We start from the raw sequence: 23,069 nt of genomic DNA on the forward strand, positions 1-23,069 counted from the left end.
GATCTCATCGTGTAGTCGTTTCAGTGAGTCTTCGCTGTGGGTCCAAAGGAAAAAAAATGTCATTGATGAATCTAGTGTACAACATCGGTTGAAGGTCCTGCGATGTGAGGAGGTCTTGTTCAAACTTGTGCATGAAGGTGTTGGCATATTGAGGGGTGAATTTGGTCCCCATGGCTGTTTCTTGTGTCTGGATGAAGAACTTGAATGTCGAAGGTGAAGATGTTATGACCCAGAATGAAGCAGATGAGTCACAGAATTGCCTCTGGAGATTGGCAGTTGTCAGTGTTGAGTACTGAGGCTGTTGCAGCAATGCCGTTGTCTTGGGGGATGCTGGTGTAGAGTGCCGAGACATCCATTGTGACGAGGAATGTTCCTGGTTCAACTGGTCCATGGGTGCTGAGTTTCTGTAGGAAGTCCGTCGTGTCGCGACAGAAGCTGGGCATTCCTTATACGATGGGTTTCAAGATGCCCTCGATGTAGCCAGAGAGGTTCTCACACAGGGTCCCATTGCCTGATACGATAGGGCGGCCTGGTGTGTTGGCCGTGTGTATTTTCAGGAGGCAGTAGAGATCTCCAACGAGGGTAGTACATGGGATGAGAGCACGAGGGTGCTCTGAAGGTCTAAATCCAAGGTCTTGATCAGTCTGTTGAGTTGGCGGGTGTGTTCCTTGGTAGGATCTGCAGGTAACTATCTGTTGTGTTCCTGGTAGTTGAGTTGTCGGGATACTTCTTTGCAGTAGTCCGTTCTGTTCAGTATGACAGTGGTCCCTCCTTTGCTGGTTTGATGACGATGTTACAGTTGGTCTTGAGAGCGTGGATGGGGTTGCGTTGTGCTTGGGTGACGGTCGGGGCTGCCTTGTGAATGCGACTGATGAATCTGGCATTGTTGCGACTCCTTACCAGACTTTCCCAGGGTAGAGGGGTCAATTACTAGGGGACATAGGTTTAAGGTGCAAGGAGCAAGGTTTAGAGGAGATGTACGAGGCACGTTTTTTACACAGAGGGTAGTGGGTGCCTGGAACTCGCTGCTGGAGGAGGTGGTAGAAACAGGGACGAAGCAGGGGCTGGTTTAGCACACTGGGCTAAATCGCTGGCTTTTAAAGCAGACCAAGCAGGCCAGCAGCACGGTTCAATTCCCGTAACAGCCTCCCCGAACAGGCGCCAGAATGTGGCAACTAGGGCCTTTTCACAGTAACTTCACTGAAGCCTACTTGTGACAATAAGCGATTTTCATTTCATAGTGACATTTAAGGGGCATCTTGACAAATACATGAATAGGATGGGGATAGAGGGATATGGACCCCGGAAGTGTAGAAGATTTTAGTTTAGATGAGCAGCATGGTCGGCGCAGGCTTGGAGGGCCAAAGGGCCTGTTGCTGTGCTGTACTTTTCTTTGTTCTTTTGTTCCTGACAGTTTGAGCATACATGTCGAGTCTAGGGCAGCGGCCTTGCGAAGGGGTCCAATTCGACTCTTTCCTCTTCCGTTGCCGCACCGCAGATCTCTCGGTCTGCTGAGGACTTTGATTTCATAGATACATAGATACATGGAAGATAGGAGCAGGAGGAGGTCTTTTGACCTTTCGAGCCTGCTCCGCCATTCATCACGATCATGGCTGATCATCCAACTCAATAACCTAATCCTGCTTTCTCCTTTGATCCCATTCTCCCCAAGTGCTATAACCAGCCGCCTCTTGAATATATTCAATGTTTTAGCATCAACTACTTCCTGTGGTAATTAATTCCACAGGCTCACCACTCTTTATGTGAAGAAATGTCTCCTTATCTCTGTCCGAAATGGTTTACCCTGAATCCTCAGGCTGTGACCCCTGGTTCTGGACACACCATCATCGCCCCCGCTCCCCTGGGTCCGCCCCCCCGCCCCCTCGGGTCCGCCCCCCGCTTCCCTCGGGTCCGCCCCCGCCCTCGGGCCGCCCCCTTCGGGTCGCCCCCCGCGTCCGCCCCCGCGTGTCCCCCCCTGGGTCGCCCCGGTGTCCGCCCCCCTCGCGGTCGCCCCCCCCCCCTCGGGTCCGCCCCCCCCCTGGGTCCGCCCCCCGCCTCTCGGCCCCCCCCCTCGGCCCCCCCCGCCCCCCCCCCCCCCCTCGGCCCCCCCCCCCTCGGCCCCCCCCCCGGCCCCCCCCCCCCCCCCCCCCCCCCCCCCCCCCCCCCCCCCCCCCCCCCCCCCCCCTCGGCCCCCCCCCCCCCCCGGCCCCACCCCCCCCCCCAAGGGCGCCGAAGTTCAGCTTGCCCGGGGCGCCAGCAACCCTAGAGCCGGCGCTGGTAACATCTTCCCTGCATCTACCCTGTCTAGTCCTGTTAGAATTTTACAAGTCTCTATGAGATACCCCTCATTCGTCTGAACTCCAGCGAGAACAATCCCAAGCTAGTCAATCTCTCCTCATATGACAGTCCCGCCATCACTGCACTCCCTCGCGAGCAAGAACATCCTTCCTCAGAGAACGAGACCAAAACTGCACACAGTACTCCAAGTGTGGCCTCACCAAGGCACTGTACAATTGCAGCAACACATCCCTGCTTCTATACTCGAAACCTCTTGCAATGAAGGCCAACATACCATTAGCCTTCTTTACCGCCTGCTGCACCTGCATGCTTACCTTCAGTGAATAGTGCACAAGAACACCCAGGTCCCGCTGCACATTCACTTCTCTCAATTTGCAACCATTCAGGTAGTAATCCGCCTTCCTGTTTTTGCTTCCAAAATGAATAACCTCACACTTATCCAAATTATACTGCATCTGCCATTGGTTTGCCCACTCGCCCAACCTGTCCAGATCTTGCTGTAGGGTCCTTGCATCCTAGTCACAATTCACCCTCCCACCTAATTTGATATGATCTGCAAACTTTGAGATGTTACATTTTGTTCCCTCATTCAAATCATTAATATATATTGTGAATAGATGGGGTTCCAGCACCGATCACTGCGGTACCCCACTGGTTATTGCCTGCCAATTTGAAAAGGATCCATTAATCCCTACTCTTTGTTTCCTCTCTGCCAACCAGTTTTGTATCCACCTTAATACATTTCCCCAAATCCGATGCGTTTAATTTTGCACAATAATCTCTCATGCAGGACTTTGTCAAACGCTTTCTGAAAGTCCAAATATACCACATCGACTGGCTCCCCCTTGTCAACTGTACTGGTTACCTCTTCAAAGAATTCCAACAGATTGTTGAGCATGATTTTCCCTTCATAAATCCATGCTGACTTTGACTGATCCTGCCACTGCTTTCTACATGTTCCGCTATAAAGTCCTTGATAATGGATTCAAGCATTTTCCCCATTACCAATGTTAGGCTTACTGGTCTATAATTCCTTGCTTTCTTTCTACCTCCCTTTTTGAATATCGGAGAGATGTGAGCTACCCTCCAATCTGCAGGGACAGTTCCAGAGTCTATAGAATCCCGGAAGATGACCACCAATGCATCCACTATTTCCAGAGCCACTTCCTTAAGGATTCTGGGATGCAGATTTTCAGACCCTGGGGATTTATCCGTCTTCAATCCCATCAGTTTCCCCAGCATCATTTCTCTACTAATGTTGATCTCCCTCAGTTCTTTCCTCTCACTAAACCTTTCATTCTCCAACATTTCTGGGATCTGATTTGTGTTCTCATTGTGAAGACAGAACCACAGTATGTATTTAATTGCTCAGCCATTCTTTGTCCCTTATTATGCATTCCCCTGTTTCTGTCTGTAGGGGGCCTACATTTCTCTTTACAATCTCTTTCTCTTCACATATCTGTAGAAACTCTTAGTGTCAGTCTTTATGTTCCCTGCAAGCTTCCTTTCGTACTGTACTTTCCCCTTCTTAACCAATCCCTTCGTCCTTCTTTGCTGATATTCCCTTGTTACATGCATCTCTAATTTCTTGTTTAATGCCATTCCCAACCTCACCTCTGCAGTTTGGGGGTCCATATGTGACACCCACTAATGTTTTTTGTCCCTTAGTATTTCTCAACTCTACCCATACAGATTCCACATTGTCAGAGCTAATATCCTTTTTCACTATTGTGTTAATTTCCTCACTAACCAGCAGTGCCACACCACCACCTTTTCTTTCGTGCCTGTCCTTCCTAAATACTGAGAATGCTGGGACATTCAGTTCCCATCCCTGGTCACCCTGCAGCCATATCTCCGTAATCCCAATTATATCATACCCATTTATACCTATCTGCGCGATTAGTTCATCCACTTTATTGTAAATGCTCCGTGCATAAAGGCATAGAGCCTTTAAGTTTGTCTTTTTCACAATGCTTGTCTTGCTCCCAATATTTTTCCTACTGCCCTGTGATGTGACCATCAATTCACTCGGAACACGATTGGAAGTAATCTGTGGTTTTAATAGTCTTACAACTGAGCCTGCCTGCGATCAGAAGAACTGAGGGCAGGCTCACACGGCTGCAGCACTTTATACTTCTGGTAGTGGGAGGGGCCATGGGCAGAGCCATGGGCGGAGCCGAGGGAGGAGCCCTGAACAAGCTCCTCATCTCCCCCTATGGACAGAGCCCATAAGGACACAATACCATTCAATACAATACAGTGTGAATTACATTCACCACACCCTGTTTGAATTTTGCCCTTGGTTTCTCCACCTATCACTTTTCTTATTCATTTTTCTACCTTTTCTATCTTTTGCTTTTGTCCTTGCTCCCTCTTTCTCTGACTCCTTGCATAGGTTCCCATCCCCCTGCCACATTAGTTGAAACGCTCCCCAGCTGCTCTAGTAAATAGCCCCCCTGGGACATCAGTTCAAGTCCTGCCCAGGTGTAACCGTCCAGTTTGTACAGGTCCTTCCTCCCCCAGAACCAGTCCCAATGCCCCAGGAATCTGAAACCCTCCCCTTGACACCATCTCTTCAGCCACGTATTCATCCTATACATCCTGTCATTTCTACTCTGACTAGCACGTGGCACTGGTAGTAATCCTGAGATCACTACCTTTGAGGTCCGATTTCTTAACTTCCTTCCTAACTCCCTGTATTCTGCTTTTAGGACCTCAACCCTTTTTTTACCCATGTCGTTTGTACCGATGTGTACAACAACCACTGGCTGTTCACCCTCCCCCTCCAGAATGTTCTGTACCCACTCCGAGTCATCCTTGACCCTAGCACCAGGAAGGCAGCATACCATCCTGGAGTCTCGTTTGCGGCCACAGAATCGCCTGTCTATTCCCCTTACAATTGAATCCCCTATAACTATTGCACTGTCACACTTATTACTCCTCCCCTCTGCAGCAGACCCAATCGTGGTGCCACGAGTTTGGCTATTGCTGTTTTCCCCTGAGAGGCCATTCCCCTAAACAGTATCCAAAATGGTATATCTGTTCTGCAGGGGAATGGCCACAGGAGATTGCTACACTACCTGCCTCACTCTCTTGCTCTGTCTGATGGTCACCCATTCCCTTCCTGCCTGCGGAGTCTGAGCCTGTGGTGTGACCACCTCTCTATATGTGCTATCCACGATACTCTCCAACTCGCGATGCTCCACAGTGTCTCCAGCTGCCGCTCCAGCTCTGAAATTCGAGCTTCCAGGAGCTGTAACTGGAGACACTTCCTGCACACATTCTGACCCTGGGGACTGGAAATGTCCCCAGCCTGCCACATGGAGCAAGAGGAGCAGCCCACACCTTGGAGCTGTCCTGCCATGATTTATTCCTTTAAATTAAACCTTTGAAATTAAACTTTAGAAAAATGTTTTAAAGTCAGATTAAATACAATCCCCGTGCACATTTAATTAGATGAAACTGAATATTTATCCCTCTTGATCTGACAACAAATTAAAAATAGTTATTTAATTGAAATTAAAATAGTTATTTAAATCAACTTAAAAACAGTAATTTAAATCATCCCAAAATAGTTATTTAAGTCAAATTTAAAAATAGTAATTCAAATCAATTAAAAATTTCGTCTGGTTGAAGGGCAAAATCCGACAAGTTGACAATAGATTTCCCTGTTTTGTTTTCTGCTGTGGTACCGGGGGTGGCTTGGTTGCTGCTGGTATAAATAACAATGAAACAGAACAGCCGGATGCCTTGTTCATCGTGGCCGGGGACTTCAACAAGGCCAACCTCAAGAGTATACTGCCAAAATTCCACCAATGTATCTCCTATCCCACCAGGGGCGACGACACTCTCGACCACTGCTACACAAAAATCACGGGTGCCTACCGATCCATCCCCCGACCGCACTTTGGAAAATTGAACCATAAGACGGTGCTCCTTCTCCCGGCACAGAGCAGAATCCTAAGTGGGCAATCCGGTTCAGAAGGTCGTGCAGTGCTTGTCCAAGGCAACAGAAGAGCTTTTACGTGACTGCTTGGAGTCAGTGGACTGGCCCATATTTAACAACTCAGTGACTGACCTAAACAAGTATGCCACCACCGTCACAGACTTCATCAGCAAATGTGTAGACGACTGCATACCAAAGAAAGCAGTACATATGTTCCCCAACTGGAAACCATGGCTTAATCGGCAGATTGACTACTACTGAAGGCCAGCTCTGAGGCGTTCAAATCAGGCGACCCTGACCTATACAAAAAATCCAGGTACGACCTCCACAAAGTCATCAGGGATGCCAAGAGACAATACCAGACCAAGCTAAAGCCACAGACTAGCGTTACAAACTCTCGTCGGTTGTGGCAAGGCTTAAACAACATAACAGGCTACAAAGCTGAGCAGAATCTCCGGGAGCAGTGCACCCCTCCCCGATGAACTCAAACTTGGTTTGAGCAGGAAACCATCAAACCGCTGCCAACTGCCCCAGCAGCCCTGGACACACCCATACTGCTTCCAAATTCAGATCGGCCTTCTTGAAAGTGAACCCTCGGAAGACAACAGTTCCGGACGGGGTCCCTGGTCATGCACTCAGATCCTGCCCGGACCACCTGGCAGATGTGTTCATGGACATCTTCAGTCTCTCCCTACTCCGTTCCGAGGTACCCACCTGCTTCAAGAAGACCACCATCATACCGGTGCCAAAGAAGAACTAGGCAACATACCTCAATGACTATCATCCGGTGGCCTTAACATCGATCATAATGAAGTGCTTCGAGAGGTTGGTCATGAGGCACATCAACTCCAAACTCCCAGAATGCCTAAATCCACTTCAATTCGTATACCGCCACAACTGGTCCACAGTATACGCTATCTCCCTGGCTCTACACTCATCTTGTAGTGTGTTGGATCTTAAAGAACGGTGAATCAGAATACAGGAGAGAGATGGAGAACCTAGTGGAGTGGTGTAACAACAACAATCTCTCCCTCAATGTCAGCAAAACTAAGGAGCTGGTGATTGACTTCAGGAAGCAAAGTATCGTACATACCTCTGTCTGCATCAATGGTGCAGAGGTGGAGATGGTTAACAGCTTCAAATTTCTAGGTGTGCACATCAACAACAATCTGTCCGATTCACCCACGTCGACGCTACGACCAGGAAAGTACAACAGTGCCTATACTTTCCCAGGAAACTAAGGAAATTCAGCATGTCCACATTGACTCTTACGCACTTTTACAGATGCACTATAGAAAACCTCCTATTTGGCTGCATCACAGCCTGGTATAGCAACTGCTCAGCCCTAGACCGTAAGAAACTACAGAGAGTCGTGAACACCGCCCAGTCCATTACCCGCCTCCTATCCATTGACTCTGTCTACACCTCTCGCTGCCTTGGGAAAGCGGGCAGCAAAATCAAACACCCCTCCCACCCGACTTACTCACTCTTCCAACTTCTTCCATCGGGCAGGAGATACAAAAGTCTGAGAACACGCACAAACAGACTCAAAACCAGCTTCTTCCCCGCTGTTACCAGACTCCTAAACGGCCTTTTATGAACTGATCTGATCTCTTCATACATCTTCTCTACTGAGCAGTACTACACACCGTATGCCTCACCCGATGCCTGTGTCTATGTATTTACATTGTGTATTTTATATTTGTCCTATGTTTTTTCTTCTCATGTACGGAATGATCTGTCTGGAATGTACGCAGAACAATACTTTTCACAGTACCTCGGTACAAGTGACAATAAACAAATCCAGATCCGAATCCAACCTCTTCTAGGCAGCGAGTTTGAGATTCCCACCATCCTCTGGATGAAAATGTTTTTCTCAGATCCCCTCGAAATCTCCTGCCCCTTACCTTAAATCAATGGCCCCTTGTTATTGCCCCTTCTGCTAAGGGAAAAGTTTCTTCCTATTTACCCTATGTATGTCTTTCATAATTTTGTACACCCCAATCAGGTCCCCCGTCAGCCTTCTCGGCTCTAAGGAAAATAACCTCAGCCTAGCCAGCCTAGCCAGCCTCCCTTCGTAGCTGAAACACTCCATCCCAGGCAACATCCTGGTGAATCTTCTCTACACCATTTCTAGTACATCCTTCCTATAGTGGGGTGACCAGAACTGCACACAATACTCTAGCTGTGGCCTAACCAGTTGTTTTATACAGCTCCATCATAACCTCTCTGCTCTTATATTCTATGCCTCGGTTAATAAAGGCTAGTATCCCATATATCTGCTTAACAACCCGATCTACTTGTCTTGCTGTCTTCAGGAATCTTTGGACATGCACCCCAAGGTCTCTCTGGTCCTCTGTACTTCCTACTGTTCATTGTATATTCCCGTACATTGTTAGTCCTCCCAAAATGCTTCACCTCACTCTTTTCTCATGCCAGCAGTTTTTCTGGAATTTTCCTGGGCCTTTTGTAGCCAGGATCCAGCAGCAGAGACTGAATGGGGCCTTAGTTCTGAATGAAAATAAGGGCAGCACGGTGGCACAGTGCTTAGCATTGCAGCCTCACGGCGCCGAGGTCCCAGGTTCGATCCCAGCTCTGGGTCACAGTCCGTGTGGAGTTTGTACATTCTCCCCGTGTTTGCGTGGGTTTCGCCCCCACAACCCAAAATGTGCAGGGTAGGTGGATTGGCCACGCTAAATTGCCCCTTAATTGGAAAAAATGAATTGGGTATTCTAAATTTAAAAAAAAAACAATCTTTGGATTGTGGGGGTGAAACCCACGCAAACACAGAGAGAATGTGCAAACTCCATACAGACAGTGACCCAGAGCCAGGATCAAACCTGGGACCTCGGCGCCGTGAGGCATCAATGCTAACCACTGCACCACCATGCTGCCCCCATAACCCAAAGATGTGCAGGGTATGTGGATTGGCCAGGCTAAATTGCCCCTTAATTGGAAAAAATGAATTGGGTACTCTCAATTTATATTTTTTTTAAGGTTCTGAATGAAAATAGTCGGCAGCATTCTCCGTTCCTGAGACGCCATGGCAGGATTCACGGACTTCCATGACGGCAAAATTGGCACCGCACCTAGACTGATTCAGTGACCGTTAAGGGGCTAGCACCAGCACCATGTGGAACACAATCGATTCCAATGAGAAACGGTGCAGAATTCGCCAGATTTGTGATTGACATTCAGGAGGCTGACATGCTGCAGTTGCATATACACACTTCACTGCCCATACACAACATCTCAGCGAACAGGATGGCAGGCAGCGAGGAGAGCAGCACCCAGTTTTACAGACGCCAAGCTCCAATGTTGCTGGATGCCGTGGAGGAGAGGCGGGTGACCCTGTCCCCGGAATGAGGCTGCCAGCCCTGCCGTTTGCCATGCTAGGGCACAGGTGGCAGAGGCTGTAAGCAACACCGTCCAGACCAGCCAGCAGTGCCGTAAGGAACCGCACAAACTCCTCAGGGTGGCCAGAGTGAGTAAGCAGCACTGTGTTCCTGGCACCAATCCCCATCCCACACACATCAGACCTGCGTCCCCTCACGTGGTTGGTGGGACCGAGGAAAGGGCAATCATTGGGGTGGAAGTCTCCCGAGGGCTTCCCCGTGACACATGTGTTAACCCCCACACCCACACAACGCCCACACTACCCTCAACCCCACACCACCCTCACCCCCACACCACTCCCACAGTCTACACCACCCTCTCCCTCACACCACCCTCACCCCACACCACCCTCACACCACCCTCACCCCCACATCACCCTCACCCCCACACCACTCCCACAGCCTACACCACCCTCTCCCTCACACCACCCTCACCCCCACACCACCCTCACCCCCACACCACTCTCTCAGCCTACACCACCCTCACAACCCCCTCACCCCACACCACTCCCACAGCCTACACCACCCTCTCCCTCACACCACCCTCACCCCCACACCACCCTCACCCCCACACCACTCCCACAGTCTACACCACCCTCTCCCTCACACCATCCTCACACCACCCTCTCCCTCACACCATCCTCACCCCCACACCACCCTCACCCCCACACCACTCCCTCAGCCTACATCACCCTCAACCCCACACCACCCTCACCCCCACACCACTCCCACAGTCTACACCACCCTCACACCCACACCACTCCCACAGTCTACACCACCCTCACACCCACACCATCCTCACACCACCCTCACACCCACACCACTCCCTCAGCCTACATCACCCTCAACCCCACACCACCCTCACACCCACACCACTCCCACAGCCTACACCACCCTCTCCCTCACACCACCCTCACCCCCACACCACCCTCACCCCACGCCACTCCCACACCTCCCTCACCCCCACACCATCCTCACACCACCCTCACCCCACACCATCCTCACACCACCCTCACCCCCACACCACCCTCACACCCACACCACTCCCACAGTCTACACCACCCTCTCCCTCACACCACCCTCACCCCCACACCACTCCCACACCTCCCTCACCCCCACACCATCCTCACACCACCCTCACCCCACACCATCCTCACACCACCCTCACCCCACACCACCCTCTCACCCACACCACTCCCACAGCCTACACCACCCTCTCCCTCACACCACCCTCACCCCCACACCACTCCCACACCTCCCTCACCCCCACACCATCCTCACACCACCCTCACCCCCACACCATCCTCACACCACCCTCACCCCCATACCATCCTCACACCACCCTCACCCCCACACCACTCCCACAGCCTACACCACCCTCTCCCTCGCACCATCCTCACACCACCCTCACCCCCACACCACTCCCACAGCCTACACCACCCTCACCCCCACACCACTCCCACAGCCTACACCACCCTCACCCCCACACCACTCCCACAGTCTACACCACCCTCTCCCTCACACCATCCTCACACCACCCTCACCCCCACACCACTCCCACAGCCTACACCACCCTCACCCCCACACCACTCCCACAGCCTACACCACCCTCACCCCCACACCACTCCCACAGCCTACACCACCCTCACCCCCACACCACTCCCACAGTCTACTCCACCCTCACCCCCACACCATCCTCACACCACCCTCACCCCACACCACCCTCACACCCACACCACTCCCACTGTCTACACCACCCTCACACCCACACCACCCTCACCCCCACACCACTCCCACAGTCTACACCACCCTCACCCCCACACCACCCTCACCCCCATACCATCCTCACACCACCCTCACCCTCACACCACCCTCACACCCACACCACTCCCACTGTCTACACCACCCTCACACCCACACCACCCTCACCCCCACACCACTCCCACAGTCTACACCACCCTCACCCCCACACCACCCTCACCCCCATACAATCCTCACACCACCCTCACCCCCACACCACTCCCACAGTCTACACCACCCTCACCCCCACACCATCCTCACACCACCCTCACCCCCACACCACCCTCACCCCCATACCATCCTCACACCACCCTCACCCTCACACCACCCTCACCCCCACACCATCCTCACACCACCCTCACCCCCACACCACCCTCACCCCCATACCATCCTCACACCACCATCACCCTCACACCACCCTCACCCCCACACCATCCTCACACTCCTCACTCCCACACCACCCCCTCACCCCCAAACCACCCTCACACCACCCACACCACCCTCACCCTCACACCACCCTCACCCCCACACCATCCTCACACCACCCTCACCCCCACACCATCCTCACACCACCCTCACCCCACTCCACTCCCACAGTCTACTCCACCCTCACACCCACACCACCCTCACCCCCACACCATCCTCACACCACCCTCACCCCACTCCACTCCCACAGTCTACTCCACCCTCACCCCCACACCACCCTCACCCCCACACCATCCTCACACCACCCACCCCCACACCACTCCCTCAGCCTACATCACCCTCACCCCCACACCACCCTCACACCATCCTCACACCACCCTCACCCCACTCCACTCCCTCAGCCTACTCCACCCTCACCCTCACACCACCCTCACCCCACACCATCCTCACACTCCTCACTCCCACACTACCCCCTCACCCCCAAACCACACTCACACCACCCACACCACCCTCACCCCCACACCACCCTCACCCCCACACCATCCTCACACCACCCTCACCCCCACACCACTCCCTCAGACTACATCACCCTCACCCCCACACCACTCCCACAGTCTACTCCACCCTCACCCCCACACCATCCTCACACCACCCACCCCCACACCACTCCCTCAGCCTACATCACCCTCACCCCCACACCACCCTCACACCATCCTCACACCACCCTCACCCCACTCCACTCCCTCAGCCTACTCCACCCTCACCCTCACACCACCCTCACCCCACACCATCCTCACACTCCTCACTCCCACACTACCCCCCTCACCCCCAAACCACACTCACACCACCCACACCACCCTCACCCCCACACCACCCTCACCCCCACACCATCCTCACACCACCCTCACCCCCACACCACTCCCTCAGACTACATCACCCTCACCCCCACACCACTCCCACAGTCTACTCCACCCTCATCCCCACACCATCCTCACACCACCCTCACCCCACACCACCCTCACACCCACACCACTCCCACTGTCTACACCACCCTCACACCCACACCACCCTCACCCCCACACCACTCCCACAGTCTACACCACCCTCACCCCCACACCACCCTCACCCCCATACCATCCTCACACCACCCTCACCCCCACACCACTCCCACAGTCTACACCACCCTCACACCCACACCACCCTCACCCCCACACCACTCCCACAGTCTACACCACCCTCACCCCCACACCACCCTCACCCCCATACCATCCTCACACCACCCTCACCCCCACACCACCCTCACCCCCATACCATCCTCACACCACCCTCACCCTCACACCACCCTCACCCCCACACCATCCTCACACCACCCTCACCCCACTCCACTCCCTCAGCCTACTCCACCCTCACCCTCACACCACCCTCACCCCCACACCATCCTCACACCACCCTCACCCCCACACCACCCTCACCCCCATACCATCCTCACACCACCATCACCCTCACACCACCCTCACCCCCACACCATCCTCACACTCCTCACTCCCACACCACCCCCTCACCCCCAAACCACCCTCACACCACCCTCACCCCCACACCATCCTCACACCACCCTCACCCCCACACCATCCTCACACCACCCTCACCCCACTCCACTCCCACAGTCTACTCCACCCTCACCCCCACACCACCCTCACCCCCACACCATCCTCACACCACCCACCCCCACACCACTCCCTCAGCCTACATCACCCTCACCCCCACACCACCCTCACACCATCCTCACACCACCCTCACCCCACTCCACTCCCTCAGCCTACTCCACCCTCACCCTCACACCACCCTCACCCCACACCATCCTCACACTCCTCACTCCCACACTACCCCCTCACCCCCAAACCACACTCACACCACCCACACCACCCTCACCCCCACACCACCCTCACCCCCACACCATCCTCACCCCCACACCACTCCCTCAGCCTACACTACCCTCACACCACCCTCACCCCCACACCATCCTCACACTCCTCACTCCCACACCACCCCCTCACCCCCAAACCACCCTCACACCACCCTCACCACCCTCACCCCCACACCACCCCCTCAGCCTACACCACCCCCACCCTCACACCTCCCTCACCCTCACACCACCCTCACACCACCCTCACCCTCACACCATCCTCACCACACTCACCCCACACCACCCTCACCACCACACCACTCCCTCAGCCTACACCACCCTCACCCTCACACCTCCCTCGCCCTCACACCACCCTCACACCACCCTCACCCTCACACCATCCTCACACTCCTCACTCTCACATCATCCCCTCACCTCCTCACCTCCTCACCTCAATACCATACATACATCACCCTCACTCCCACACCACCCCCTCACCCCCAAACCACCCTCACACCACCCTCACCGCCCTCATCTCAACACCACCCTCACACCATCCTCAACACCCTCATCTCCACATCACCCTCACACCGCTCTCACCTCCACACCATCCTCACACTATCCACTCCCACACCACACCCTCACCGCCAAGCCACCCTCACACCACCCCACACCCACACCACTCCCACACCCCCCTCCCCCCCCCCCCCCCCCCCCCCCAACGGACACGTGATCTTATTATGTGTCTTGTCTTGTGTCTTGCATGACCTGTTGGTGATGGGGCGGGCCATAGAAACATAGAAAATAGATGCAGGAGTAGGCCATTCGGCCCTTTGAGCCTGCACCACCATTCAATATGATCACGGCTGATCATGCAAATTCAGTATCCCACTCCCGCTTTCTCTTCATACCCCTTGATCTCTTTAGCCACACAAAGGCCACATCCAGCTCCCTCTTGAATATATCCAACACACTGGCCCCAACAGCCTTCTGTGGTAGAGAATTCCACAAGTTCACAACTCTCTGAGAGCAGAGGTTCTTCCTCATCTCAGTCCTGAATGGCTTACCCCTTATTCTTAGGCTGTGACCCCTAGTTCTGGACGTTCCCAACATCGGGAACATTCTTCCTGCATCGAGCCTGTCCAGTCCGTTCAGGATCTTATATGTTTCTATGAGATCCCCTCTCATTCTTCTAAACTCCATAAGACCATAAGACCAAAAGATATAGGAGCAGAATTAGGCCACTCGGCCCATCGGGTCTGCTCCGCCATTCAATCATAGCAGATATTTTTCTCATCCCCATTATCCTGCATTCTCCCCATAACCCCTGATCTCCTTATTAATCAAGGAACTATCCATCTCTGTCTTAAAGACATTCAGTGATTTGGCCTCCACAGCCTTCTGCGGCAATGAGTTCCACAGATTCACCACCCTCTGACTGCACAGAGGGCAGCACAGTGGCGCAGTGGTTAGCACTGCAGCCTCACAGCGCCGAGGTCCCAGGTTCGAGCCTGGCTCTGGGTCACTGTCTGTGTGGAGTTTGCATATTCTCCCTGTGTTTGCGTGGGTTTCGCCCCCACAACACAAAGATGTGCAGGGTAGGTGGATTGGCCACGCTAAATTGCCCCTTAATTGGAAAAATGAATTGGATACTCTAAATTAAAAAAAAAGAGCTATCTCTTTTCAAATCCTGGGGTGTAGTCCATTTGGTCCAGGTGATGTATCCACCTTCAGACCTTTCCGTTTCCCCAGAACCTTCTCCTTAGTGATGGCCACGGCCCTCACTTCTGACCCCTGATCCTCCTGGAGTTCTGGCATCCCACTGGTGTCTTCCACCATGAAGACTGATGCAAAGTAACTACAGTAGTCCCCCGTTATAACGCGCCCCGCAATACCGCGGTTCGCGATATACGGCGGGGGGGGTTTATGGACCCCAACTTACTTGACTCATTTTAAACTCTTTTTGAAACAGCACCTTTTTGAGCCGCGATGATTAGACCGATTAGCAGCGATGATTACCCGCGATGATTAGACCGATTAGCAGCGATTATTACCCGCGATGATTAGACCGATTAGCAGCGATGATCACTGTCTTGTACTGTAGAACGATTAGCCGCGATGAGTAGCCGCGACCGATTAGCCCAGTTACACAGCCATAAAAGGGATACCTTTTCCAGTGCAGGTATCTTCGAGTTCGAGTTCAGTTGCTGTCGTGTCGTTCAAAATGTTTAAGCGCAAGTCTTACTCAGTGAGTCAAAAGATACATTTGATAGACCGGCTTCGAAACGGGGAAACGAAGGCAAAATTATCCAGAGAGACTGGTGTACCAGAGTCAACCCTCCGTGGGTGGGTGAAAGATGAGCCCAATTTAAGAGCATATGTTGGGACAGTTTCTCAGAGTGAAGGGCTTAGCAGGAAAAAGGCAAGGAACGCTAGTGACAGTAACTTAGAGAAGGCTGTGTTCACCTGGTTTGTTCAGGAACAGTCTGGTGGCACCCCCCTATCTGGACCTATCATCAGGACTCAGGCTGAGAAGTTTCATCACCAGCTCCACCCAGAGGACAGCAATTTCGTAGCCAGCAAGGGTTGGCTCCATCGGTTCCAGAAAAGACATGGGATAGGTGCAGTTACCATCAGTGGTGAACAGAGATCCGCCGACTCAGGAGCCGCAGCAGCCTTTCCCGACATCCTCAAGAACTACATGGTGCAAGAGGAGCTGACCCCAGAGCAACTCTACAATGCAGATGAGTCAGGGCTTTACTGGAAGATGCTGCCTGACAAGACCCTAGCTGTCAAGGATGATGCCCACAAGACTCTGGGGTACAAGCAAGCCAAGAACAGGCTCACCATCCTGTTTGCCAGCAATGCCACGGGAACACACAAGCTGAAGCCATTGATTGTGGGCAAATTCAAGTCTCCTAGATGCTTTCACCACATCAACATGGAGAACCTACCCATTACCTACCGGAACTCTGGCAAAGCCTGGATGACAGCTTTCTTATTTGAGGAGTGGTTCTTCAAGTTCTTCGTACCCAGTGTCAGGGACCACCTTAGAGCCCGCAACTTACCGCAGAAGGCCACACTCCTACTGGACAACTGCTCAGCCCACCCTCAGGGAGATGTTCTCAAGACCAGGGATGGGCAGATCCAAGTGCTCTATCTCCCAAAGAACACCACCAGCAAGATCCAGCCATGTGATGCTGGCATCATTCAGACCTTCAAGTCTGTGTACAAAAAGGAACTGATCCTGAAAATGATAGACTCTCCTCTCACTGTCCCAGATTACCTGAAAGCCATCACCATCAAGGATGCCTGTTATCTGGCAGGGAAGGCCTGGGGAGCTGTGACAGAGAAGACCATCGCCAACTGCTGGAACAAGGCCCTAGGAGCAGCACTCCCACGACCCCAACATTACCCGGATGAAGAGGATTTCGTAGGCTTTACTGAAGCAGAGATCAGGGCAGCTGAGGAGAGGCTAGAGGACCAACTGGATGAGAACCTAACACTCCAGGATTGAGTGGACAGGTGGGCAGCAGCAGAGGATGACATGGCACCCACAGAAACATTCACAGAGGAGGAGATCATCGACCAGGTCACCCAAGAGGAGGCAGAAGAAGAAGAAGAACCCCAGCCCACAGTGGCAAAGAGCCACTCGGATGCCATCACGCACCTGAAGTGGCTCATAGCATACACAGAGCAGCAAGACTTCGACCCAATATACATCCTGCACCTGAAGAACCTCCAGAGACAAGCACAAGTCAAGATGAGGAAGGGGATGTGCCAGAGGAAACTCACAGACTTTTTTAAATGATTTTAAAAATATGCGTGTAAGTACAATTTTAAGTATATTATTGTATGTATACTGTATATTATTGTATATATTTTAATACATTTAAAACTTGATTTAAGACTTGAACGAACTTTGCTGTTTCTTATTTAAAACGCCCTTCCATTCAGCAATGTTCAGCATAGTCAGCGATGTTTCCTCTCGTTCATTCATTTCGATATCCGCCATCTTGGATATCCACGGCTCGGTTACAACGCGGGTGGCTGTCTTGGACCCGAACACCCGCGTTATAACGGGGGACTACTGTATTCAGTTCATCTGCCATTTCTTTGTTTCCTATTATTACTTCTCCAGCCACGTTTTCCAGTGATCCAATGTCCATTTTTGCCTCTCTCTTCCCTTTTATATATTGAAAAAAACTCTTCCTATCTTCCTTTATATTACTAGCTAGCTTCCACTCATATTTCAATCTTCTCCCCACTTATTGCTTTTTTAGTTGTCCTCTGCTCGCTTTTCAAGGCTTCCCAATCCTCTGGCTTCTCACTAATCCCTGCCACTTTGTATGCATTTTATTTTGCTTTCATGCTGTCCTTGACTTCCATCGTCAACCATGGATGCCTTGTCCTGCCCTTAGCATGTTTCCTAGTCCTTGTGGTGAATTTCGGCTGTGCTTCCCGAATAACCCCCCAAAACTCCTGCCATTACTGTTCCACTGTCCTCCCTGCTAGGCTCCTTCTCCAATCAACTCTGGTCAGCTCCTCCCTCATGTCTAAGTTACCCTTAGTTACATCTGATTCCAGCTTCTCCCTCTCAAACTACAGGGTAAATTCTATCACATTATGGTCACTGCTCCCTAAGGGTTCCTTTACCTTAAGTTCCCGAATCAAGTCTGCCTCATTACACATCACCAAATTCAGAATTGCCTGCTCCCTCGTGGGCACTACCACAAGTTGCTCCAAACAAAATCTCTTAAATATTCCACAAATTCCTTTTCTTGGGATCCATAACCAACCTGATTTTCCCAGTCCACCTGCATATTGAAATCCCCCATGATTATTGTAATATTGCCTTTTTTACATGCTTTTTCTATCTCCTGATTTATTTTCTGCCCCACATCCTGACTACCGCTAGGGGGCCTATACATAACTCCCATCAGGGTCTTTTTACCTTTGCGATTCCTCAACTCTACCCACAGACATTCTGTGCCTTCTGATCCTATATCGCTCCTTGCCAGGGAGTACAAGCCCAGTCGATCCAGTCTTTCTCATATATCAGTCCTGCCATCCCAGAAATGAATCTGGTGAACCTTCGCTGGACACTCTCAATAGCAAGAATCGTAGAATTTACAGTGCAGAAGGAGGTAATTCGACCCATCGAGTCTGCACCGGCTCTTGGAAAGAGCACCCTACTTAAGCCTCCACCCTAACCACATAACCCAGTAACCCCACTTTGCCTTTTTGGACACTAAGGGCAAATTTAAATGACCAATCCACCAAACCCACATATCTTTGGCCTGTGGGAGGAAACCGGAGCACCCGGAGGAAACCCACGGGAAGAACGTGTGAACGCCGCACAGTCAGTGGCCCAAGCCGGGAATCAAACCCAGGTCCCTGGCGCTGTGAAGCAACAGTGCTAACCACCTTGCTGCCCCTATAGAATGTCCTTCCTCAAACTAGGAGACCAAAACTGCACACAATACTCAAGATGTGGCCTCACCAAGGCCCTGTATAACCACAACAAGGCATCTCTACTCTTATACTTAAATCCTCTCGCTATGAAGGCCAACATGCTATTAGCTTTCCTCACCGCCTGCTGCACCTACATGCCAACCTTCAGTGACTGTTCTACCATGACATCCAGGTCCCGTTGCACTTCCCCTTTTCTTAAACTGCCACCATTCAGATAATGAAAGGGAAAATGCTGGAAAATCTCAGCAAGTCTGGCAGCATCTGCAGGGAGAGAAAAGAGCGAACGTTTCGAGTCCGATGACTCTTTGTCAAAGAGCTCTTTGCCATTCAGATAATAATCTGCCCTCCTGTTTTTGTCACCGAAGTGGATAATTTCACATTTACCCACATTATATTGCATTTGCCAAGTATTTGTCCACTTAGCCAGCCTGCCCAAGTCACAATGCAGCCTCTTTGCATCCTCCTCACAGCACACACTGCCACCCAGCTTAGTGCCGTCTGCAAATTTGGAGATATCGCATGCAATATCGCATGCCCTTCTGGTGTTCCCCACAACCAGCCAGAGCCCCAGGTATCAACCAGCGATGAGGACACGGATACGGACACAAGGTATAGACCCGAGACTCAGGACACCCCGGAGCTCGAGTCCGAAGATGACACGGATTTCCCGTCACAGCTATCTCCAACACTCTCCACTATCCCAGAGACACTCACCCCAGTTGGGCACTTTAGGGACACTATCTGGTGCGCACCTCACCCATGCTCCGGTACAGCAGGTGGAGGTAGGAACTCCCGAGGGGGCGGACGGTCGGAGGGCAGGCCGCCCCTGGCGACTAGCTGCCATCCTGATGGGTTTTGGACTTCTGGAACAGGTGGTTCCATCAATCGTGGAGATGCAGTCACAGAGCCAGGGACTGCATGAGGGGTTGTCAGCGAGAATCCAGCATCTGCAGATGCAGTGGTGGAGGAGTCCAACCGCGTGCAGGAGCAGGAGGTAGTGCTGACCATGATCAACCTAGACATAGCATTAGGGCCTGTAAGGCCAGAAAAGTAGACACCAGTTAAGTTGGCGTAGGTGCAGGGCACAGTTTACTGATAGGGGCTAGGGCACATATCTGTATACATGTTTTCACATTAAACATCTGTACATAATGTTATAACCTGCCTCGGAGCTCCATCAGATGGGTGTGGGGGTTGGGCTGGTCTGAGCCATCACAGAGGGGGTGTGGGGGGGATTGGCAGATGGGGACAGTTCAGCTGGTGCTCGCCACTCCAGTGTCCCCCGCCTCCTCCCCACCGTCCCCACCGCTGCCACCCCAGGGAAACGATGGGACCATGTGATGGAATGGCCAGCTCGCATGCCGAGATCACAAAGGTGGATGGTGGAAAGTGCTACCGTGGACAGGAGCCAGAGCTCATTGCAGAAAACGTTGTGCACACTGCCCGGGTATCGGGCGCAGACGTGCATGATGCGTATCTGATGGTCACACACCAGCTGCACGTTCATCAAGTGGAACCCCTTTTGGTTGGTGTAGGGAGGCCTGTCATCTGCATATGTTCGACATGCATCCCGTCGATCACCCCTGGACCCGGGGCACCTTGGTGAACTCTGCTGTCTGGGCATCCTGGTGGGGTCGGTCCACATTGAAATGGATGTATTGTACCCACTGGGCATATAGGGCCTCCCTGACAATGCAGAAGCACCTGTGCACCGAGCTCGGTGAGATCCTGGACAGGGGCCTGGGAAAAGCCTGTAGCTAAAAGTTCAGGGCGACCGTCACCTAGATGGCCACCTGGAGTGGGTGACCTCTCCCAGTCCCCCGCTGTGCCAGGTGCACCCATCACCTAGATGGCCACCGGGAGTGGGTGACCTCTCCCATTCCCCCGCTGTGCCAGGTGCACCCATCCCATGGCAGACATGTTGCACTGTCTCCCTGCTCAGCCAGAGACTTCAATGGCATGCCTGGTCTGGCAGGGCCTCGAATGACAGGCGCTGCTGGTACACACGAGGCCTCATGCGGTACCTTCTTTGCACCTCCTTTTCATCCTCCTCCTTGGTCTGTTGGGCGGCCGGCTCGCTAATCTCAGTGGCTGTCTCCGTACCTCTGGGGCAGTCTGTGCTGCTGCAGCTTCCTCCTCCTCGAGCTGCTCCAGCTCGTACAGCCGCAGTGCATCCACCAGGCTGCGGCGACTAGGAGGAAGGCCACCATTGCTGGTTGAATTCCAATATCCATTGTTTGTAGGGGGTGAAAGGCCAACATGTTTGCAAGGTGCGTACCCCCATGCCCAACCAGATCCACCGGGCTACACAATGGCTCCAGTTGGCACTGCAGGCTTTGTCACCGGCATGTCCGCCCTCACACATCCCCGCAACCCTGGCCCCGTTGGTGCCCGGCAATGTCGGGGCCTCCGGCCCTACCACCCATCCCTTCTCCCGCAGATACCGTTGGCTGGCGCTGCCCATGCCAGTGGTACGCTCCCCGATCCCCGCCCGGCACCCTCCCATGTAGGGGCTACTGTAGGCATTGCCCTTGGGTGGGCCACGTCATGCCCCGCCAGTAGGTGGTGGGCTGTTGGAGGGGTGGTATGGCAAAGGGTGGGTAGAGGGTGGGGGCTAGGATGTGGGGGCGCGAGGTTGGGGGCACCCATATGGCCATACCTCTAGAAATATTTTGTGGGTAATTTACGGGTTAATTGTATGTTAAATAAAGACTATTGAACGTGTATTTGTGTTTGTGCTTTGTTCTCCTCGCTATTGAAAGACACCGAGGTAAAACCTTGAGTAAGTGAACTGGTCAAAAAGGTCTGAACTGGACAGATACAACACAGGCCTCGGCAATGGCGGTCTGTGCCTGGGCACCGCTCTAGACCCGTGCGGGGGTCTTGGGGGGGGTGGGGGGGTGTCACCCTGGGGAGGGGGGGTGGCGGGGGCGGGGGAGGTCACCCTGGGGAGGACGGGTGGCGGGGGCGGGGGAGGTCACCCTGGCCCTACACCCGTCCCCTCATCAATCCCCACCTCGCCCCACCCTCCTCCGGCCCTGACAGCCCACATTCGCACCTCTCCGTGTCCTCCCCCTCTCGCTCCCTCATCAGCCACAGCACCTGTTTCTCGATTTTTAAAAGCACAAGTGAACCTTGCCGTTGGACACTCCCCCCCCATGGAAGTGGAGAATCCTGGAGGCCCCAGTGAATACCGGGTTAGGCCGCTAATGATATGCAAACAGTGTTTACTGTATGAGCGGAGTAGAACGCATTGACGCCGCTGTCGAGACACGGGAGAATTGCGATTTGGTGTTAAACCGGCATCCGCCGTGATTTCGAACCATTTCTCCGCCCAATTGCGTTTCCCAATTCCGGCGTCGGCTGACAGAGAATCCCACTCAGTGTCTTTGGGGGCAGCTAGCCCTTCTGTGCCTGATAGTGGGCACAATACACCTAACCCATGCCCATCACACAGCAGTTTGCAGAATTCCCACAAGGTGGAGACAAAAATTAAACTTCAAAGATCAATTATGAGGGCATAAAGATGAGCTGGTTCAAGGGATAGATCTGGAGATATATAGGCCGCGATTCTCCGCAACCACGATGGGTGGGAGAATAGCGGGAGGTCCGATCCCGCACCTCCCGCTATTCCCCCACCCCCCCCAAAATGGCGTGTCCGGTTTTCCGACATGCTGCTCGGAGAAACGCGGGCCGCCGTTTTTCACGGCGGCTCGCGATTCTCCGACCCGGATGGGCCGTGCGTCCTGCCATTCCCAACCTGTTCACGACGGCGGCAACCACACCTGGTCACGGCTGTCGTGAACATGGCGCGCCAGGTAAGTGT

The sequence above is a fragment of the Scyliorhinus canicula genome, chromosome 1 (assembly GCF_902713615.1).
Source record: "Scyliorhinus canicula chromosome 1, sScyCan1.1, whole genome shotgun sequence".
Lineage (NCBI taxonomy): Eukaryota > Metazoa > Chordata > Chondrichthyes > Carcharhiniformes > Scyliorhinidae > Scyliorhinus > Scyliorhinus canicula.